The following is a 20,106-nucleotide window of genomic DNA, read 5'->3' as shown; positions in this document are numbered from 1 at the left end:
TTTTCCGCTCTTTTCTCTGAAATACTTTGGCTGAGAGTGTGGTGGCGACCAGTTCAATTGTGACTTTCAAAAGGGAATTGGATAACCATCTGGAGAGAAAAAAAGTCGAGGTCCACTGAGAAAACCTGGAGAGATGGGTCTGGGTGAGTTGCTCTAGCAGTGAGAAGGCCTGACTTGATGTCATCTTCTGTATTATAACCATTCTGTGATTGTACTCTTATATGTAGACTCAAGGTAAGGACAGATCAACAAGGATCTAATGCCCTCCATTTATACACAGTCTGATAATACTCAGAAACTCCAACAAAGAATGATCACTTGCTTGGTGTGGGTATGTGGAACTGCGTTGACCAGTTATCACCACCAGCAGTACAAGAGCGAACGAACAAGGCCAGATCATCAGAATTGAAAAGGGGTTCTAGTTAAAGATGCATTGAATATCTTGTACTGTTAACAACACAATGAATGCAGCTCAGTTCATTCTAATCACACTATTGAACCTGTGTGTGTCTATTACCAAGTTAATAAACTGAAACCCCCGAAATAAATCACAGTGCTTGTTTTTAATTATAGCCATACAGACAGTCCTTTGTGGAACAGGATGAGAGCAACCAGATCAAAAACGTGTCTGGTACAGCCACTTCACCATCACCCGAGCACACAGGCCAGCTCAATGACAAGTCCATTAATCAGCATACCTTTGCATGTTAACTGTTTCCTCCAAAGCTGAACTGCCTCAAAAGACTTTACACTGCACACTGTCTGTGTTCTAGCACTGGGCACGATGGGGGGAAATGAATGATTTTTATCAAGCAAGGCAAAAGCAAAGTCAAGAGGGGTTCAGACAGTGTAGGTAGGGAGAAACCGTTCCCAGGCACAGACAGGCTGAGAACCAGATGACACATCTTCAGAACTGCATGTCAAAAGAGGCAAATGAAACATGTCTGCCATTGTAAACACACCACTGTGTTCCCTGACCTACATCTCTGTCTCAGGCTTGCTGCAGTGCTCCAGTGAAGCTTAGCACAAGTTGGAAGAACAGCATCTCATTTTCCGCGTGGGGACCCCGCAGCCTTCAGGACTCAATATCGAGTTCAATAATTTTCAGGCCTAAGTCCTCCGCCCTTTCTCTACCTCTGTACCCCTGGCCCTTACCATCATATGGGCTGCTTTTACACAGCTAAACCATTTTCGCTATCTCATTGTCCCAATTGTCAGCTTTTCCTTTTCCTTGGCAGATTATCAAGTTTCCCTTTGTCTGCCTGACTTTCTTTCTCTCTCTGTCTCCAGCTACTCGCTCATTCGTCCCTGCCTCCCAACCACCTGTCATTAGCATAAATATCACTATATTGCCCAGCTACTATCAGTTTTGAAAAAAAGTCAGACTGGACTCAAAACATCAATCCTGCTTTCTCGCCACAGATGCCAGACCTGCCGGGTTTCTTTAGCAATTTCAGATTTCCATCATCTGTAGCTCTTTGTTTTCTGCTGTAGTGATGATAACTTATTTAGGCAATGAGTTTTAATCATATGGAATGCACTAGCTGAGAGTGTGGTGAAGACGGAGTAGATTATGGATTGCAAAAGGGAATTGAATAGGAACCTGAAGAGAAAAAAACAGTGCATGGCTTTGGGGAAAGGATCAGGGTGTGGGATGAGCTGAATTCCTTGTTGTCATGGACACAACAGACAAAATGGCCTCCATTTGTGCTGTAACCGCTGTGGGACTTCAGAAAGCCTTGTCACAGAAATGGCGAGGCATCTTAGAATTACAGAAATTAAAGCACAGGAGGGGGCTGTAGGAACTGAGTGAAAAGAGTCTGCATAGACGTGATGGGCTGAATGGCCTCCCTCCATGCTGTGAATATCTATTACAAAATGCTTGTAACTCTTATTCAGGACCGCCTTGAAAGAAAATGGGAAAATTAGTTTTCAAGAAAATTTAGCATGTAACTAAGAAATGTTGCCCTCGGTCAACTGAAAACCATGAAGCACATGCAAACCATTCTTCAGGTAGTACCGACAAGGAGTTAGTGATCCAGGAATCAAGTTGCCTAACAACATCATTAACTAGCAGACAGCAGTTCTAACAATGGCTTGACCTGAAGTGTTGACTTGCCGGCTATTTTCACAGATGCTGACCATCTCCAGCACTTCCAGTCTTCCAGTATTTTCAATCTTTAGTTCACTTTTTGCTGACAACAGTCAATGATTTTCGTACAAACCCGTGCTGATGCTTCATTGTTTGGAGGGATGTAATGTACAACATTTATTCCTATGCAGAATTTCCAGAGAATTAAGTCAAGCTGGTGCCTACCTTACTGGAAGAGGCTGTGGAGCAGCCTTGCTGGCTGTTCAGTTGGGCGTGTTTTCCTGACCAACTAGTTCACTCCTCTTGCAGGTCCACTGGGTTTGTTCTTCAGTCTCAGGCTGCCTGTTGAGTACATTAAGAATTAAAATTGACGACTAATGGTAAATTGTTTATTTTCCTATTTTGGTTATTCTACCCATAATCATTGATGTTGTTCAAGTTCCTAAGGAAGTCAAAAGATCGTAACATACAGGAACAGACTTGGGCCATTCAGCCCATAGAGCCTGCTCTGCCATTCAATCATGGCTGATATGCCTTTTGACCCCATTCTCCTTCTTTCTCCCTGTAACATGTGATCACCTCACCAATCAAGAACCTATCTGCCTCTGTCTTAAGTACACTCAATACCTTGGCCTCCTCAGCCTTCTGCTCCAATGAGTTCAACAGATTCACCACAGATTAGAAGATCCTTGACACTACACCTTTCATTTTTACACATCATTGAACAGTAACAATGACTGCATAGAAAGAAACTTATATCAATGGCAATTACTCTAGTCACATTTCTTTCATTCCAACTCCCTGCCTTGTAATTTTACATTTGTCTTTTAATGTTGCATCTCAGAGCTGCTCGCTCGCTCAGTTTGTGTTCACTCAATTATCTCCTTCATGGGTTCTTGCAGTATCCATGCCTTGTCTTGCCTTGCTATGTGCTGCCATACTGTGCCATGCCTAGGTAAAAACAACGACTGCAGATGCTGGAAACTAGATTCTGGATGAGAGGTGCTGGAAAAGCACAGCAGTTCAGGCATCATCCGGGGAGCAGTAAAATCGACATTTCGGGCAAAAGCCCTTCATTAGGAATGCCTGTCATAGCCTGAAGTCTATTGGTACTGCTCAGACACAGAAAGGCAGCTTGGCATTTGTGAAGTAACCTGGGGGGTGTTGGGAGTGGCATCTTACTGAATGGCGCAGCAATCTATAAGGATACAGCATGTGCCAGCTGCCTGTGTGGCAGGCCTACTTGTTTATTAACCTGAATGGTGAAGTTGAGAAGTTGGTGGAAGATAGTTCTAAATTCAGAAGAGGGTGGGTGCGGTTCCTGCCTGGCAGTGGACCCAGAACAGTCACTCACAGTCAGCACACACACACACACACACACACACACACACCTCGGCAATGGCGACGGCCAATCTTGTGCAGTCATCACAAGCTGTCAGGGGAATAGCATATTGTCAGCCAGGAGGGGCCTGGTCATGTGAAGGATCTGTTTTGTCAACCTGTTAACAGTCTCAAACAAAGGTCACAGTCTGTGGAGTCTGTGTGTTGATCAGTGAGGGAGGGTGTATTGGGGCTTAAGGGGCAAATAGGGACGAATGGCTAAAAGGGCTTGGAACAGTCAAGATTGGAGGGAAATAGTACACGCCTGAAATGAGAAGCAGGATGGTGACGTACTGAAAGAGAAGGTTTAAGGGAGTCACGTGGAACAGCATTGGAAGGTATGGTTGGCTAACTGGGAATAGTTTATGGGCAGTCACCACTACCATGGGCTCCTGAGTGGGAAACAATCAAGTTACAACTTCCTGGAGGTTTGCGCCCATCGCCCTAGCAGCTGCCATGGCTCCTATATTGCGGAGCATGTTCGTGTACCTGGTGCATCTGGTGGTCCACATGCCTCACAAGGCTGTCACTGGGGAACAAGGGCTACCCATGGTGACCATGGCTCACGACACCACTGTCCGACCCGCTGAAGACGTGGAGCCAGATATAGTGCCAACCATGCACTGAGGAGCAGCATGGTGGAGAAGGGTGAAGGGTTGCTGAAGATATAATTCTGCTGCTTGGACAAGTTTGGGAGAGCACACCAGTTCCATCCATACAGAGTGTGGTGCAACATGCTCTGCTTAACTGGTACAGTGAGGAGCTGGAAGCAGTGTTCCAAGGGAGAGGACACTGAGGAGGAGGAAGTTCTCCTTTTCCATCACAGATCTCTCCTGCATCAGGCGTTCCAAGCCAAACAGGACCTCAATGCCACCCAGTTCCTGTCGGTGGGAGTGGGGGGGCAATGTAAAATAGCCAGTGGGCATTGCACCAGCATTTGTGAAGGAGGTCTACAGCCTCTATTCATTCAGTTTATTTATCTTTTGCTGGCTGTAAATAAAAGCTCATCTTTGGAACGGTCTGACTGCTTGCCTGTGTGAGGTGCTCCCCTACTGGACAATGACAAGATGCAGGACGACAGTGAACACAGGGAACAGAGTAGCAGTGACACAGAGAGAGTGTTTCGTTGGGATGTATCTCAGGACAGGTGACCTATGTGGCCTGCTGGTTAAACAGTGACTTGGGTGAGAGAATGGGCTCGTACGTAGATGGTAGTGTTAGCCACCTTGGCTATGAGCAATGAGCAGTCCAGCCTTGTGGCTACTTTGCCATTATATAGCTGGTAAGGAGCACTGGTGGACTACCTACACTCATTCAGAGTCTAAAATCAGGTGAGGGGGCATCACATGGGTATCTAATGGGGTGTGTTTAGTCAGATGCGGTAGGAGATCTCACTACGACTTGCTTAGAGAAACCATCCATGAAATTGAACAAAACTGGCAACCAAGACAGAATGCAAAATTCAATTCAACAAATTTTTGAGGCTCCAGGCAGCTTTGTACTGGGCTGACCCCATGCAGGGTAATTTAGTGACATATATTGTTCATTTCCTTCACTTCATTTTGCTACCAATATCAAAGACTTTTATTTTCCAGAGAAAAACTGAAGAATTTGAAGGCATTTGGATGTGTGTTAAGGTCCATGAAAGTGGCAGGGTTAACAGTTTCTTAATTCCAAGGAATTAATATACTCAACACTTCTAAAGCAAAGATTATTTTCATAAAAGCGAACTGACCTACGGTGAATCTCCAGTATATTTTGTTTTTGGCTCAGATATGTAGCTTTTTCCTTTTAATTTATTTTCACAACAGCACAGAAAAATGTATTTTTCAAACAGGCAAGATTTCAATAATACACTTATTCACTTCAGAAATAACTTTGAACCATGTATTATACAGCAGAACAGAGATAAGTAAGAAAGAAGAGTGTAAAATAAGGATCACAAAATTCAAAAGCAAAGGGAAAGACTCATCGCTGATCCACTAACATCTGTTTCTTAGCTCCTCAGAACCAATGTTAATGTGTAGCCATTCCACACTTGAATAACTCAAGGATGGAAAACAATGTATTTATGTACCATCGTTCATGATCTCAAAATATCCCAAACTGAGGTTTTCTTGACTTTTCAAATGTTGGAAACAATGACAACTAATGTACATAATTCACAACAAGATTCCACAAAGTATTTTTTTATTGGTGTTGACTAACGAGTACATATTGACGAGGACACTGAAAGAAAACCGGTACAGATCCACTTGGTTGAGCTGACAGCTTAATCATTGAATCCCTACAGTGCTACAGCAGGCCATTCAGCCCATCGAGTCCACACCGACCCTCCAAACAGCATCCGCCCAGATCCATCCCACCCCTGTAGCCTTGTATTTCCCATAGCTAATTGATTGAGCCTGCATACCCCTGGACACTGTAGGCAATTTAGCAGAGCCAATCCACCCATCTTTGGACTGCTGGAGAAAACCAGAGCACCCGGAGGAAACCCATGCAGACACGGGGAGAATGTGTAAACTCCACACAGACATTCGCCCGAGGGTGGAATCAAACCTGAATCCCTGGTACTATAAGGCAGCAGTGTTAATCACGGAGCTACTACAGCACCCCCTGTGATGGTGCATCAAAATCCAGTCCTAATGGCAGTGGTGTTGGGATATTTGCAATGTTTCTGGCAGCGCACGAGTCTCTGTATCCCTGTTTTTTGTGTGAAACTGATAGTGGATGGCAGGCAGCTATGATCTCTAGGGGCTGGGAGCATCATAGCTACTCGGCATCAATCAAATTACTGCCTCAACTGAAGTCAGTGAAGGCAACACAAACCAGAAATCCAATCTGGGATCCTCCAGCTCTGCAATGTACTGGGGTGAGAGACTGAAAAAAGGGGAAGATGGATGGAATGATTTATGAAAGGGAAGTTATGTTGGATAAACCTGTTGGAGTTTTTAGACAAGGGGTCACCAACAGATGTGGTAGACTGAGATTTTTCAGAAGACTTTCCAATAGGATTCCTCACAAATAATTGGTGAACAGAATTAGAATGCAAGGATTAGGTTGCATATTGATTCACTCAACGTTTGGGAAGTTGGTAGTTTTAGGCTGTGCCTGAACAGTATATTTTTGGTGCCTTTGCTCTGTTTTATGAAGTGTACCTATCCCTTTGAATACATCCATGTGGGGCAACCCTCTTAAACAAAATCTACTGACACAAATCTACGGGGGGCATGGATTGTGAAACAGAGGAAGTCACTAACAAGCCGCTGTGACAAACCCCACCTGGTGAATGCAGGAGCTTTGAAATACCATGGCAAGACTGGCCCTTGCCTCAATGGGTTTAGGCCAAGCCAGTGAGAACTTGTCGATCCAAACTTCACCAGCAGGGTCTCAGCTCAAATCCCTTATGGTGTTGGGGAGAATGACAAACCATGCTGCACATGGTGGGCAAGTGCTTCCTCTGCAGAGTAAGTACCAGAGTGATCAATGTAAGCTTAGCAAACGAGAAGGCTATCAATTGACTTTGGGGATTTGAATTTACTTGATAAATAAATCCAGCCACTGCCTAGAAAAATCTGTTAGGATCCTGAGTCTCAAACACTCAACAGTCAAAATGTTTGGTGATGCTTTTTGGTGTAATAAAATGAAGCCCCTCATAATATCCATATACATTAATGCACTATACATGATTGTGCATATGCCTGAATGATCATTTATATGTCAAATTACACTTTTAAAAAATTAATCTAATCAAGTCTGTAACCTTTCCGATTTCAATTATTTTATTGTTTCTACTGTTGCAGTGAAACCTTTGGGATCCCAGAATGGTTAGATTTAACATGACCTTGCGCTGGTTCTCTATGAGACCTACTTCGCTTGTTTGAGAAACCTGTCCAATGATTTTTGGCAAAATAGCACATATTTTATCAGTAATTCAAAATTATTTTGAAATATTCAGGGAAAAGAGATAGAAATAATGTCAGCAACTCCCCATCCTACTGCTGAGCTGGTTTACAGCTAAAATTGAAAATAGCTGTTCTGCCTTTATAATCTACGCCATTATTCCCATGATTCCTCCTCATGTTTTCATAGCTAATGTAAGAGCTGGGAAGATTTATGGTATGTAACAATAAAGAGAAAAATACACAGATAGGTGATTGTCCAACTCACCCCCTTCTTGAACTTGCTGCATTTTGAGCTTTCTTGACTTTGAATTCAAAACAGAGAGCTTTGAACATGATCAATTCATCAGGAAATGCAATTTTCTGCAATTGGCCATAATCTTAAAGCAGAACTAAACCATTTTGGTGCAAATTCAGAATGCAGATATTCCTCACAAAGCACAGAGAAATCCTTCCTCCAAAATGCTGTGGTAACTGGCTCAACTGATAATCAGCAGCTTTTTTCATTCGTTACAGATATTACGGGAAATACAGAAAACGCAAGTAAATGAAATTATTAATGAGCCAGTCACAACTTCACTGAATGGCAAAAAAGGCTTGAGGCATTGAATAACCTCTTCCTAATATGTTTGCTTTAAATTTATTTTTCATTAGTTGAAATTTCTGGCTCTGACTACATCCCGACTTACCTAATTAATATTTGATGAGATCCCTCCTTGTCACCTTTATATGCACAACACAGATAGGCACTGCTTGCACCGACTGCTCTAGTCAGCATTTAGGCGACACACAACCCCCCTCCCACTCACCTTTATCAAACCTTACAATATATCTTTCTTCCCTGTATGTTTATCTACCTTTCTTCTTCAATGCACATGTGCCAAGGGGCTCGGCTCCACCTTTTGGTAGTTTGCATAAATTTACCAGTTTTCTTTAACTTTTCCTAAAGTTTTCTTTCATTCTTTATTGGATGTATTAGCGACTACCTCATATTGTTGCACCGGGATCGACAGCGTATTTGTCATGTTACTTCGACAGGGAATCTAGAAACCTGGATCATTGATCAAGGGAACATGAGTTCAAAGTCGACCAGAGCAGCTGGGGAATTTAAATCTAGTTCATTAAATAATTTAGAAAAGCTAGAGTCAGTAATTCTGTGTAACTGCTGAACTGTTGTTAAATACCAACCCATTGCTTCATTCATTTCCGTTCGGGAAGAAAATCTGTCATTTATGCCTGATGTAGGCCGTATGTGATTTCACACCCCGATGTGGTTGCCTTTTATCTACTCTCTGAAATGGTCCTAGCAAGTAATTGGTTATAAAGAGGCAGCTCACCACTATCTTCTCATTGGCAACTAGAATGGGTGATAAATGCTTATCATGCTTTAACTGTCCACAATAAATAAAATAAAAAGACTTCTCGTTTTGTGTTCACCAATAGCTTATCAATAACTTCCTGAATTTTGCTGCACTCTTCCTTTATGTTTACCACACTCCCAATCTGGAATGGTCTGCTAATTTTGCAAATGGACTCACAATTCCCAAATCCAATTTTTATAAGTTGTGAAGAACAAGAATTGACTGGATTGACTAACGCTCCCCAGCCGTACTGCTTAAAGAAAACTTTCCTCATGCGGCTCAGTGTCATATTTTGCTGCGTCATACCTCTAGGAAACACCTTGGACAGTTTTGTTACATTAAAGATTTGGGGAAAAATACCTGTGTTCTTTTGATCATCTTTTGGCTGTGATCTTAAGCTGAGACTCCCTCTGCCACTTCAGATGGTGGCAAAAGATTTTGAGGCACTATCTTATAGGCCTACAGGAATGTTCTCCACTATGTCCTGGCCAAACATCATCCATCCTTCAACTGAAACAGATTCACTGACTGATATCCCATTGCTCTTTGTGGGATCTTTTGCACAAGCTGATTGCTGTACTTCCTACAATACAGCAGTAAACACACATTAAGAGTGCTTTAGGAGCTGTAGAACAGTGTCGAACGTCCCGAGTCACGAGAGGTCCTACAGAAATGCAAGTTCTCTCTTTTCTTGTCACTGCCTGTAAGGAAAGTGCCCTTGCAGTCCTATATGTTAACACAGCACACGTTAATCTGGATCCAAATTTTTCATTTCTTTAATGCTGGAACCGCAAGCAGTGCATTGTGCTCAGTCTCCCGCAGACAAACCTCTCAGTGAACAAGTAGGGAACTTATGAAGCATGAGCCAAACAATGATTGTGAACACAGCTCATTGCCACCCGCGCAATGTCCCCAACCCCCACCTCAGACCTCCCAAGTAGTAAATCAAACACAGCAAATTTGTATTGGATATTTATGCAAAGGCAGTGGCTTGATTCTTCCTGAAAGTGTTAATAAGCAAAGTATCTCCTAATTTTGAGAAGGTCCCATTTCTGCCTATCAGCCAGCAGCCTCAGCTTTGTACAACACTGAGCCCATTGAGCAGACTTTTATGGACATCGTTGTCTGGGATAATATTTTGCTACCCAGAAGTGAGTAGTTTTTATTTGAGAGAACCTTTCTGGAGTCAGGTTCACCAGGAGTGAATTGATCCATAAATGATAAGGGTGCAGTAAGCCCCATCAATCTTCCTTGTGGTCTTGCCACAGTTGGCAGAGGGCTTTTGTTATAAAGGTGCCAACTGCTACCCTCAAGTTATTCCATTGTAAAATGAAACTGTGCTGTCTTTAACAGAATAGAGGGCGCTTCTAACTTGAATTCCCGAGCGATTGGACTTATATTTCACATATAGACACAGCGATGACACTGAGGCTAATGAGAGTTGAATCTGACCTTGCAGGTCTATCTAGCCAATGAATCATTTGTGCAAAGCACACGCCTTTAATATGGAAGATTTTTTTTAACTGTGTATTTTGCTTCTATGTGGGTCTTGTCTTTTTAGCAGTAACAGCCTGGGGTCTGCAGTTCTTTGTTGTTGAAAGGAAAAGTCGAACATTTGTTTAAAAAAGCACTGTGTTCTCCAGCTTGTGAGTGACAGAATTACATTATTAGATACTGTTAACAAGCAGTGCCCAAGGCATCGTGTTCTTTTTTAAGTGTCTATTGAGAAAGAGTGATTTTTGAGTGTGGCCCAGTGCATTGGGTTCTAAGGTTGCACTAAGAATAATTGTGTTTATATCACATGCAGGCATATATGAAGACAACATTACAATACATGCAACGAAAAAACTGCCTTCAATTATCTCCCATTTTACAAGACAGAAAGATTTAGTGAACTTCAAATCGGCTGCTGAAATTGTTCTTGCAGTGTTTACGATTTTCAGCCAAAACCTCCAGTCAAAAATACAGATATGTGCAGCATTTTTATTACACAGGTCCCTTATGCTGCTTTTAAAAGCATATCATTGTTTTACAGGAGACTGTTTTCAAAACCGGAAAGAAATAAAAGTTTGAAGAGATTTCTTTACATTCAGCACATGCTGACTGCTTGCCCCTTTGAAGACTTGGACTTATTTTCTTTACATTCCCACTCACTTGTCTTGCAGTGGTTCTGTTAGATCTCATGAAATCCATCACAACATTACAGTACAACTTCCGGTTAACTTATACCCTAGTCGTGTTGGAAAAGCAAGGTTGATTGGGTTCCCTACGTCTCCCACCACCACCCAACACACTCACTGCTTTGTATAATAAACAATTGAGCTATAACCACTCTACAACAGAGATTGTCGTGGATGCCTCTTTAACCTCTTCTACGAGTTGTACAGTTGCTAAGAAAATTATGATAATGGATTTTTGAGAGACAGTGACAATTAAGGGTGTTAGGCTGTATGAAGCTGCTTTTATTTACTGCCCATGGGGTGTTTGCTGAATCAAACGGTTGCTGAGGTGCAGATCTTGCCCAGCCTGAGGCCTCACCAGTGGAGACCTGCTGGATCGAACGACTTGGCCAACTAGTTCCATTGCTAGCCTGGCACCTTGCCACCAGCTAAAAAGAATCATTTCTTTTCCTTTATTTTTCCACAGATTATGGGCTTTAATGGCTACAGGAATACTAATGGACTCACCAACCCTCTTAACATTCGTCTGTACCTGTGTCTTTGTTTTGCCGCTGTTTACCTATTACTTACTTATCTATGCTATTTAACTATGTGATCTGCCGGTATTGCTCGCAAAACAAAGCTTTTCACTGTGCCTTGGTACGCGTGACAATAAATTCAATTCAGTTCTCTTCAATCCAGGCCAGCATTTGTTGCCCATCGATAATTGCCCTGGGAGAAAGTGGCTTGCAATGTCACTTCAGAAGGCACGTGAGGGTCAGCACCTTGCGGTGAATCTGGAGTCACTTGAAGGCTAGACCAGGTATGATGGCATCAATGGGCATTTGTGAACACGGCGGGTTATTGCAACAACCAATGGTACAGAGAACAACTTCCCATTCCAGATTTTATCAATTGAACCAAAATTCCACCAGCGGCGATCACGGGATTTGAACCTATATCCCAAAAACTGTTTTTCTGGTTTTCTGAATGGGAAATCACGTTTAATCAATTTACTGGAGTTCGTTGATAAACAATTATGTACTGTGGAAGGGCTGGTTAGTTAGTTTGCCGATGACATGCATTTGGTGGAGTTGTGGATAGTGTGGAGGGCTGTTGTAGGTTGCAACGAGACATTGACAAGATGCAGAACTGGGCTGTTAAGTGGCAGACGGAATTCAACCTGGAAAAGTGTGAAGTCATGCACTTTGGAAGATCAAATTTGAATGCAGATTACACGGTTAAAGGCAGGATTCTTGGCAGTATGGAGGAACAGAGGGATCTTGGGAACCATGTGCATAGATCCCTCAAAGTTGCCACCCAGGATGGTAGGGTTGTTAGGAAGGCAGATGGTGTGTTGGCTTTCATTAGCAGGGGGATTGAGTTTCAGAGCTGCAAGGTAATCCTGCAGATCTATAGAGCCCTAGTTAGACCACACTTGGAATATTGTGTTCAGTTCTGGTCGCCTCATTCTAAGAAGGACATGGAACCTTTAGAAAGGGTGCACAGGAGATTTACCCGGATGCTGCCTGGACAGGACGGCATGTCTTATGAAGAATGGTTGAGGGATCTAGGGCGTTTCTCATTGGAATGAAGAAGAATGAGAGGTGACTTGATCGAGGTGTACAAGATGTTGAGAGGCATAGATACAGTGGATAGCTAGAGACATTTCCTGATGACAGAAATGTCTTTCAAGAGGGGGCATAACTTTAAGGTGATTTGAGGAAGGTTTAGGGGAGATGTCAGAGTTAGGTTCTTTACTCAGGGAGTGGTGGGTGTGTGGAATGCTCTACCAGCAGTGGGAGTAGAATCAGATACAATAGGGACATTCCAGGGACTTTTGGAATAGGCACGTGGAAGTTAGTACAATGAAGTCTGTATAGGTTAGTCTGATCTTAGAGTAGGATAAAAGGTTGGTGTAACATCGAGGGCTGAAGAGCCTGTACTGTTCTGGACTGTTCTATGTACTACAATGAGCTTTCCATAAGGCATTTGATAACATGACACAGTAAAGATTGTTATAGAAAATAAAGGCCACAGTGTGGGACATGATAGAAAGGTAGAAACTAGGTGCAGGAGTAGGCCATTCAGCCCTTTAAGCCTGCACCACTATTCAATATGAGCATGGATAATCATGCAATTTCAGTATCAAACTCCCGCTTTCTTGCCATATCCACTGATCCCTTTTGCCGCAAGGGTCGGTGTGGACTGGTTGAGCTGAAGGGCCTGTTTTCACACTGTAGGGAATCTAATCTAATCTGGCCCTGACAGTTTTCTGTGGGAGAGAATTCCACAGGTTCACAACTCTCTGAGTGAAGAAATTCTTCCTCATCTCAGTGATTGGCATGGTTAGAAGATTGGCTTGTTAACAGAAAACACAAAGCAGGTATAAAGAGGATCATTTTAATTGGAAAGATGCACCAAGTAGAGTATCACAGGAATCAATTCACCTTTTCGCAATTTATACTAATGACTTGGAGGATGGGGTGAAAAGTATGGCAGCTAAATTTACTACTGACATAAAGTTTGGAATGAAGGTAAATTGTGAAGACTGAGGAGGCTGCAAAGGGATACACACAGGTTAAATGATTGGGAAAAAACCTGGCAAATGTAGTATAATCCTGGAAAATGTGAAATTCCCCATTTTGTTGGGAAGAGTGTAAACAAACCACATTATTTAAATGGTGAGAGATTGCAGAGTCTCTGAGATGCAGAAGGATTCAGCTGTCCTACTGCATGAATCACAGTGTTCAAGTACAACAAGCGAGTAGGCAAACTAACGCGGTATTACTGTTTATTGCAAGTGGACTTGAATACAAAAGTAGGGAGGTTATACTTCAATTATACAGGTAAAACCATGTCTGGAGGTTTGTCTACAGTTTTGGTCTTGTTATTTAAATTCAGATATAAATTCATTAGAAGCAGTTTCGAGAAGATTTATTTGACTAATACATGGAATAGGCAGGTTGCCTGATGAGGAAATATTGAACAAGCTAGGGTTGTATCTGCTGGAGTTGAGAAAAATAAATGGTGACTTGATTGACTTGAAAAGATCTTGAGGGAACTTGATAGGATGGCTGTGGTGAGGATGTTTCCTCTTCTGGGCATCACTGTGCGTAAAAAAGGTCACCCATTTTAGACTAAGAAGGAAGAATTTTTTTTTCTTAGAGGGTCATAAGTTTTTACAACTCTCTTTCTCAAGGCAGTGGAAGGTGAGTCTTTGAATATTCTTCAGGTAAATGTACATAGATTCTTGGTTTGCAAGAGGTTGAAAGGTTTGCAAGGATAAGCAGTAGTTGTTACAGCTAGAGTCTTATGAAATGGCCAAAGACGTGCTCCTGCTTCCCATGCATCTGTTGGTAGGTATATTCACATTACTACTCCAGTGACAGTCCCACTCTGTCACCAACTTCCCAGTTTACCTCCAGAGGTGATGTAAACATCATGTACAAATGATATACAGCACAACTTCAATTATCTGAATGAGATGGGCGGGCAGTATTTTGTTCAGATAATTGATCTTTTGGATAATCGATCTGATCACAGCCAAGTGGAAATTTATGAGTGCTGTTATCTGAACATTTCTCAGTTATCCGTAATGCATGCCATAATGCTGTTTAACCGATAACTAATCTGTCGTAAACAAGCGGTAATTTGAGTGACGGTTATCGAACATTTCCCGGTTATCCGGCAATGTACGCCATGATGCCGTTTAACTGATAACTGAATGCTCAGTTGCCTAATGCCATTTTTACGGGACCTTGGGGTCTTGCTCGGCTAATCCAAAATTTGGATAATTGATGTTTGGGTATTTGAAGTTATACTGTACACAAGCACTTGTAAGTCTTTACCGCCAGGTTGTTTTCTACATCGCAACAGTGATCAAATTTGAAGAGTAGTCTGTTGGTTGTAAAAGGATTTGGGACATCTCGAAGTTCTGAAAGGTGCTATAAAAATGCTAGTTCTTTCTGTCGCCTTTATTCAGGAGTTGTGTGCAGCATTATTTAATTCAGGTTGTTCAGCTGAAATTGAGCTTGTCCAAAATTCTGCTTCTCTTGTTCTAACTCTCACCGACAGTTTGCCACTCATCAGCCCTCTCTGCTCCTTAGTAACTTCAAAGTTCTTTTCCATGTATTCAAATCTGATTCAAATCAGCTACCCGATTAAGGAGCTTTGCTGCAAAAGCTAGTACTTCCAAATAAACCTGTTGGACTATAACCATATGTTGTGTGATTTTTAACTTTGCAAAAGTGAGGACTGCAGATGCTGGAAACCAGAGTTTAGATTAGAGTGGTGCTGGAAACGTACAGCAGGTCAGGCAGCTTCCGAGGAGCAGGATAGTCCACCCCAATCCAAAACCATCATCAAATCCAAGCATCTTTCCGCTACTTCTAACTTCTCCTTCTCTGTATTCTCATCCAGCCCTACAACTTATTAAGAATTCTGCATTCCTCTAACGTGGACCTCCTGCTCATTCCCAGTTATGGCTTTTCCTCTACTTTGGAGGCCTCATCTCCAGTTGCCCAGATTTGAACTGAGGACTCCCTTCCAAAACTCACCATCTCTCTCTCTGTCTCTCATCTCCTTTGAAGCCCTGCTTAAAATCTATATATTAAAACTTTCGGTTATCTCTCCTGAAATCCTACAAGGCTTGATGTGAAATTTTGTTTCATATGTTACTGGGAAAGCACTTTGAGCCATTTTATTATCGTATCAGTGAAATTTAAATGAAAGCTGCCATTCTCAAAATCATCACATTCAGGAGAGAGAGAAAGAAACAAGATTGTGTGACTTTATTTTTATGCAAATGACTTATGTATTATCCTGAGTTGAATTGTGCACCGCCATACCAAGTGAGGCAACATTCATTGTAAGTCTAATGAAGACTTGGTAAAGAAAAGGCTTTGTTCAGAGTTCTTTGTTACTTCAATATTTGGAGGTTTTACTGATGATCAAAGTGTTCCTGCCCTCTTGCGAAACAAGCAGCATATGGAGAGGGCATGTTTGCATCCTGAATCCTCAAACGGTGAAGGGGAGCTGAAGCGCATCGAAAGCTCATGTTGCACAAATGACTGAGGCACCGAGCTATTGCAAGCTGACAAAAAGCAATACAGCAGCTTTCCTCTCCCATTCATCCTCAACACACTGCTCTTTACCTCGTTTTTCTCCCCCCTTTCACCCATAAATCACGCACATCTGAAAGACTTGCCCACCATCAACATCACTGTGACTTCCTTTCCATCAGCTTAACCTTTAACTGTTAACCACTACTGGAAGTTCTGCGCCACTTCTCTTTTAATCAAACTGTTCAGAGATATTATTACACATCTCTGGAACTTGAACCTGCCTTTCAGGGGTAGGGACACTACCTCTGCACTACAAGAACCCTTTCTGTACCACTGAATTGTTTTTTATTAACCCATATTTCCATGTTATTGCACCTCTCTAGCACAGGTGGGATTTGAACCCGGGTCTCTCGGTCCAGGCTACGCAGTTCAGGCTGATGCAAATCAGCTGCAAATTGAGAGAACAAATGGACCAGCTCATTTGCGAATCTGTGAAGCCAGGGCCTACGGAGTTTGAGAGAAGGCAGGCAGCAGACAAGCCCCCGCACCTGGCTTTTAGCGACCACCAGGGGAATACATGAGAGCACTAAAAACAGTCAAAACATTCTGCCAGATTTCGGTGCAGGGCCTTATCATACCCATATCAGTGCTAGAAATCATTGGGAAAGTTTGTTTTACTTAAAATCTGATACCGAATTTAGTGCAGTTCACAGACACTACCGTGTAAATGTAGACGCTTTTTGAAAAACAAACACCCTGAATGTACTTCATGCTGGAGTTTCCATTCAATGCCTCGAGGCTAAAAGAAAGCTTCCAAAAAGCTTTGGTGTCACATTATATCCCATGTACTTCACCTATTTTCTATTACAGTTGATTGTCAGAGACTCCCTGGTTTCTGCAGTGACGTTAATGCGAATAAACAGCACAATAAACCTTTCTTTAACTGGCAGAACTTGGATGAGCCAATTTCAAACAGGAGATAGAAATTTCTCTTAACACACAGCATTCCACGTACCAGCCATTCCCCAGAAAAGATTAAGTCAACTGAAATGGCGCACAGGAAAGTGGTGGCTGAATCCATTTTGTTTATTTTACATTTTTGCCCAAACTCAAAATGATCATGAGTCAGTGCAACAGTCACCAATCCGACATTACAGGTGAGATTTGATGTGAGAGAGCAATGGAGACATACAGCGAGAAAATAGACCTTTCGGTCCAACTCATCCATGCCAACCAAATATCCTAAATTAATCTAATCCCTTTGCTTGCATTTGGTCCATATCTTTCTAAACCCTTCCTATTCATATACCCATCCAGTATGTGATGGGTATACATTTTAAATGTTATATTTGTACCCACCTCCACCACCTCTTCTGGCAGCTCATTCTATACACGCACCAACCTTTGCGCAAAAATGTTGCCCTGAGGTCCCCTTTAAATCTATACCCCCTCACCTTGAACTGATGTCATCTAGTTTTGGACTCCCCTGGCCTGTGGAAAAGACCTTGACTATTCACCTATCCATGTCCTCAGAAGAACTGAAAACAATTGTTTCCTTTCCAGTTGGTCATGACCATATTTTTATTCACATAGAATACAAAAAACACAAGCCATTGAGTTCAAAGTTTGGGAGAAGATTTGTAGCTCGGGTGCTCGTTGTTGTGGTTCTGTTCGCCGAGCTGGGAATTTGTCTTGCAAACGTTTCGTCCCCTGTCTAGGTGACATCCTCAGTGCTTGGGAGCCTCCTGTGAAACGCTTCTGTGCTGTTTCCTCCGGCAGAGACAGGCCACAATAAATGCCGGAGGAAACAGCACAGAAGCGTTTCACAGGAGGCTCCCAAGCACTGAGGATGTCACCTAGACAGGGGACGAAACGTTTGCAAGACAAATTCCCAGCTCGGCAAACAGAACCACAACAACAAGCCATTGAGCTCAAACTGCCCACACTGGTGTTGACTTTTGATGTGAAATTTAAAAAAAGGCTTGCATTTATATAATACATTGCATGACATCCCAAAAAACTTCATCATCCTGTGTGCCTGTCTGATTCCAGGGCCCTTTACTACCTCTTCTTCAAGCAATGTTAACACAGCCACTGGTGTCATTTCTAACCCTGGTACCACATGACGTAGCTTTTGTAGAAAAGATTGTTACTCCTCTCCTAAACTGCTTAGATCTAATCTCTTATCTACATCCCTTTAGATTAGGCCTCTGACAAATGGATGCAGAGCCACAGTCTAAATATTGAACATTGATGAGAGTGAGATTATATCCAGAATTATTAACTGGATGGAGGAAACAGTACACTTTAAATCACTGCCATCAATGCTGCCATCTGTTGACTCCCTTTCATTGTTTGATCCAACACTGCCTATCTGATGGGGGTCATACTGAAGGAATGTGTTTCAGGGGAGTCAAACATACAAACATCAGAATCCGGGATCAGTGCGGTCACTGATGTGAACAGACATAGGAACAGTTGCCAGATTATGCCACATTGCGATCTCTCTTTGCAAAGGTATCACTGGCTGTAGAATTCACACTGTAATTAGTAAGAGTAACAACTAAAGACAACTAAAAATGGATCATGCTGTATGGAGACAAGTTGAATTTTATAGCCTTTTCTGTAATTTTCAAGTCAAAATGTTTTCTGAGATACTTTTGCAAATTTCAAGCATAAAGCATATGCTTGCAAAATCACAGCAAAAATCCTGTAACTGAAGGTGGATCACACCAATCTTAAAGCGTGCACAAGGTGGAAGCATTTCCAGCTCAGAGACACATGCCGCAGAAAGACTACAGGGAAACAATAAAGTAGGAAGCAAGATTCCAAGATTAAACTCTAAAATAAAATCAGAGCACTACAGATGCTGGAATCTTAAATAAAAAGCAGAAAATGCCAGAGAAACACAGCAGGTCTGGTACCATCTGCAGAGAAAGAAACGCAGAATTATGTTTGAGTCCGATATAACTGCTGTGAAGAAGTGTCAGTTTGGACTCCAAGCATTAACTGTTTCTCCTCAGATGCTGTCAGTCTTGCTGAGTTTCTCCAGCACCTTCTGTTTCTATCCAAGATTAAGCTCTTTAGTGCTACGAGATATATCAAAATGCAACAACGGCTATGCTGAGGACTGCTAATTCCTCCAGGAAGCATATGTGTACAAAAACACTGAAAATAAATTGTGCTTTATATTACTCTAAGCCAGAGTTTGCAGGGGGATTGTGTCAGCTCCAGATCCAAAGCAATTTAAAGGCAGGCGTGGCAGACCTCAACAGGAAAATTCAACCTATCGCATTGTAGTTCTACATCCTTGACATCACAAAAGAGGTTGTAACATTGGTTCAATATGGCTGCAGGACAATGTTCCTCGACAGCAAGTTTGGTTTGGAGTGAACAAAGTGCAGCATTTCCAGGCGGATTCTGATGCACCAGCGCGAACACTTGCTATCAGGATGTACAGAATCTGCTCTTTATTACTAACGACACGGCTTTAAAACTTGGCTTCACATCAGTAACCAATAACTCATTGCATAAAACCAGGACTCAGTGACCCACAAACATGGATCATCAATCATGAGGGACTCGCTCGTATTTGGCTGGAACTGATTTCCGACATTACTGTCTGTGAACTCGGCTCAACACTTGTTTAAGTGGATGCACTGGGCAAGTACGTTAGATGAGACTGAGTGGGGTCTGATTTTATGCTAGCTGACAACTGCGTCCTAATGGCAGGAATTATTTTTTGTACAATGAAAACCCAAATCTCTTTTCGAATCTGAGAGAGAAAGGGCAATGGTTACTGTTTTCAAATGCTTTCTCCACTTGTGGCACTGCTGCAGAAATGGGTAGCACACTGCCACACTCCTTCTTAGAACACAGGGGTGAAAGGGAGCAGCCACTGAGCTGCAGGCTGGCTGACCCCGTGAGCAACAATGGACAGAAAGCCACTAGAATTCTCCACATGAATAGATGCATAACACAACTGTCACCTTGAACAGGGATCAGCCAGGAACGTGTTTCACACAAGTGTTGCCGAAACAAATATTGGGAGAAGCATAAAGCAGACAGATGATTTGCTAATGCCCATTTTCAGTTGCCGCACTCTCTTCCCAAGCGCACTACCACTTCTCTTGGTTGTAGTGTTTT

The 20,106-nt window shown here is 42.4% G+C and overlaps 1 protein-coding gene across 16 annotated transcripts in view; it reads right to left on the bottom strand.

The window, feature by feature from the left end:
- Positions 1-20,106, bottom strand: part of LOC140495521 (teneurin-3) — a 2,480,372-nt gene that overhangs the window by 707,629 nt on the left and 1,752,637 nt on the right. For all 16 annotated transcript variants that reach the window (XM_072594601.1, XM_072594600.1, XM_072594605.1 and 13 more), the window contains one exon: positions 2,318-2,434. The gene's annotated coding sequence lies outside the window, so the exon portion shown is untranslated. The remainder of the gene's footprint in view (positions 1-2,317; positions 2,435-20,106) is intronic.

This window comes from Chiloscyllium punctatum, chromosome 2, assembly GCF_047496795.1.
Source record: "Chiloscyllium punctatum isolate Juve2018m chromosome 2, sChiPun1.3, whole genome shotgun sequence".
NCBI lineage: Eukaryota > Metazoa > Chordata > Chondrichthyes > Orectolobiformes > Hemiscylliidae > Chiloscyllium > Chiloscyllium punctatum.
This window is presented reverse-complemented; position numbering and strand designations above follow the sequence as displayed.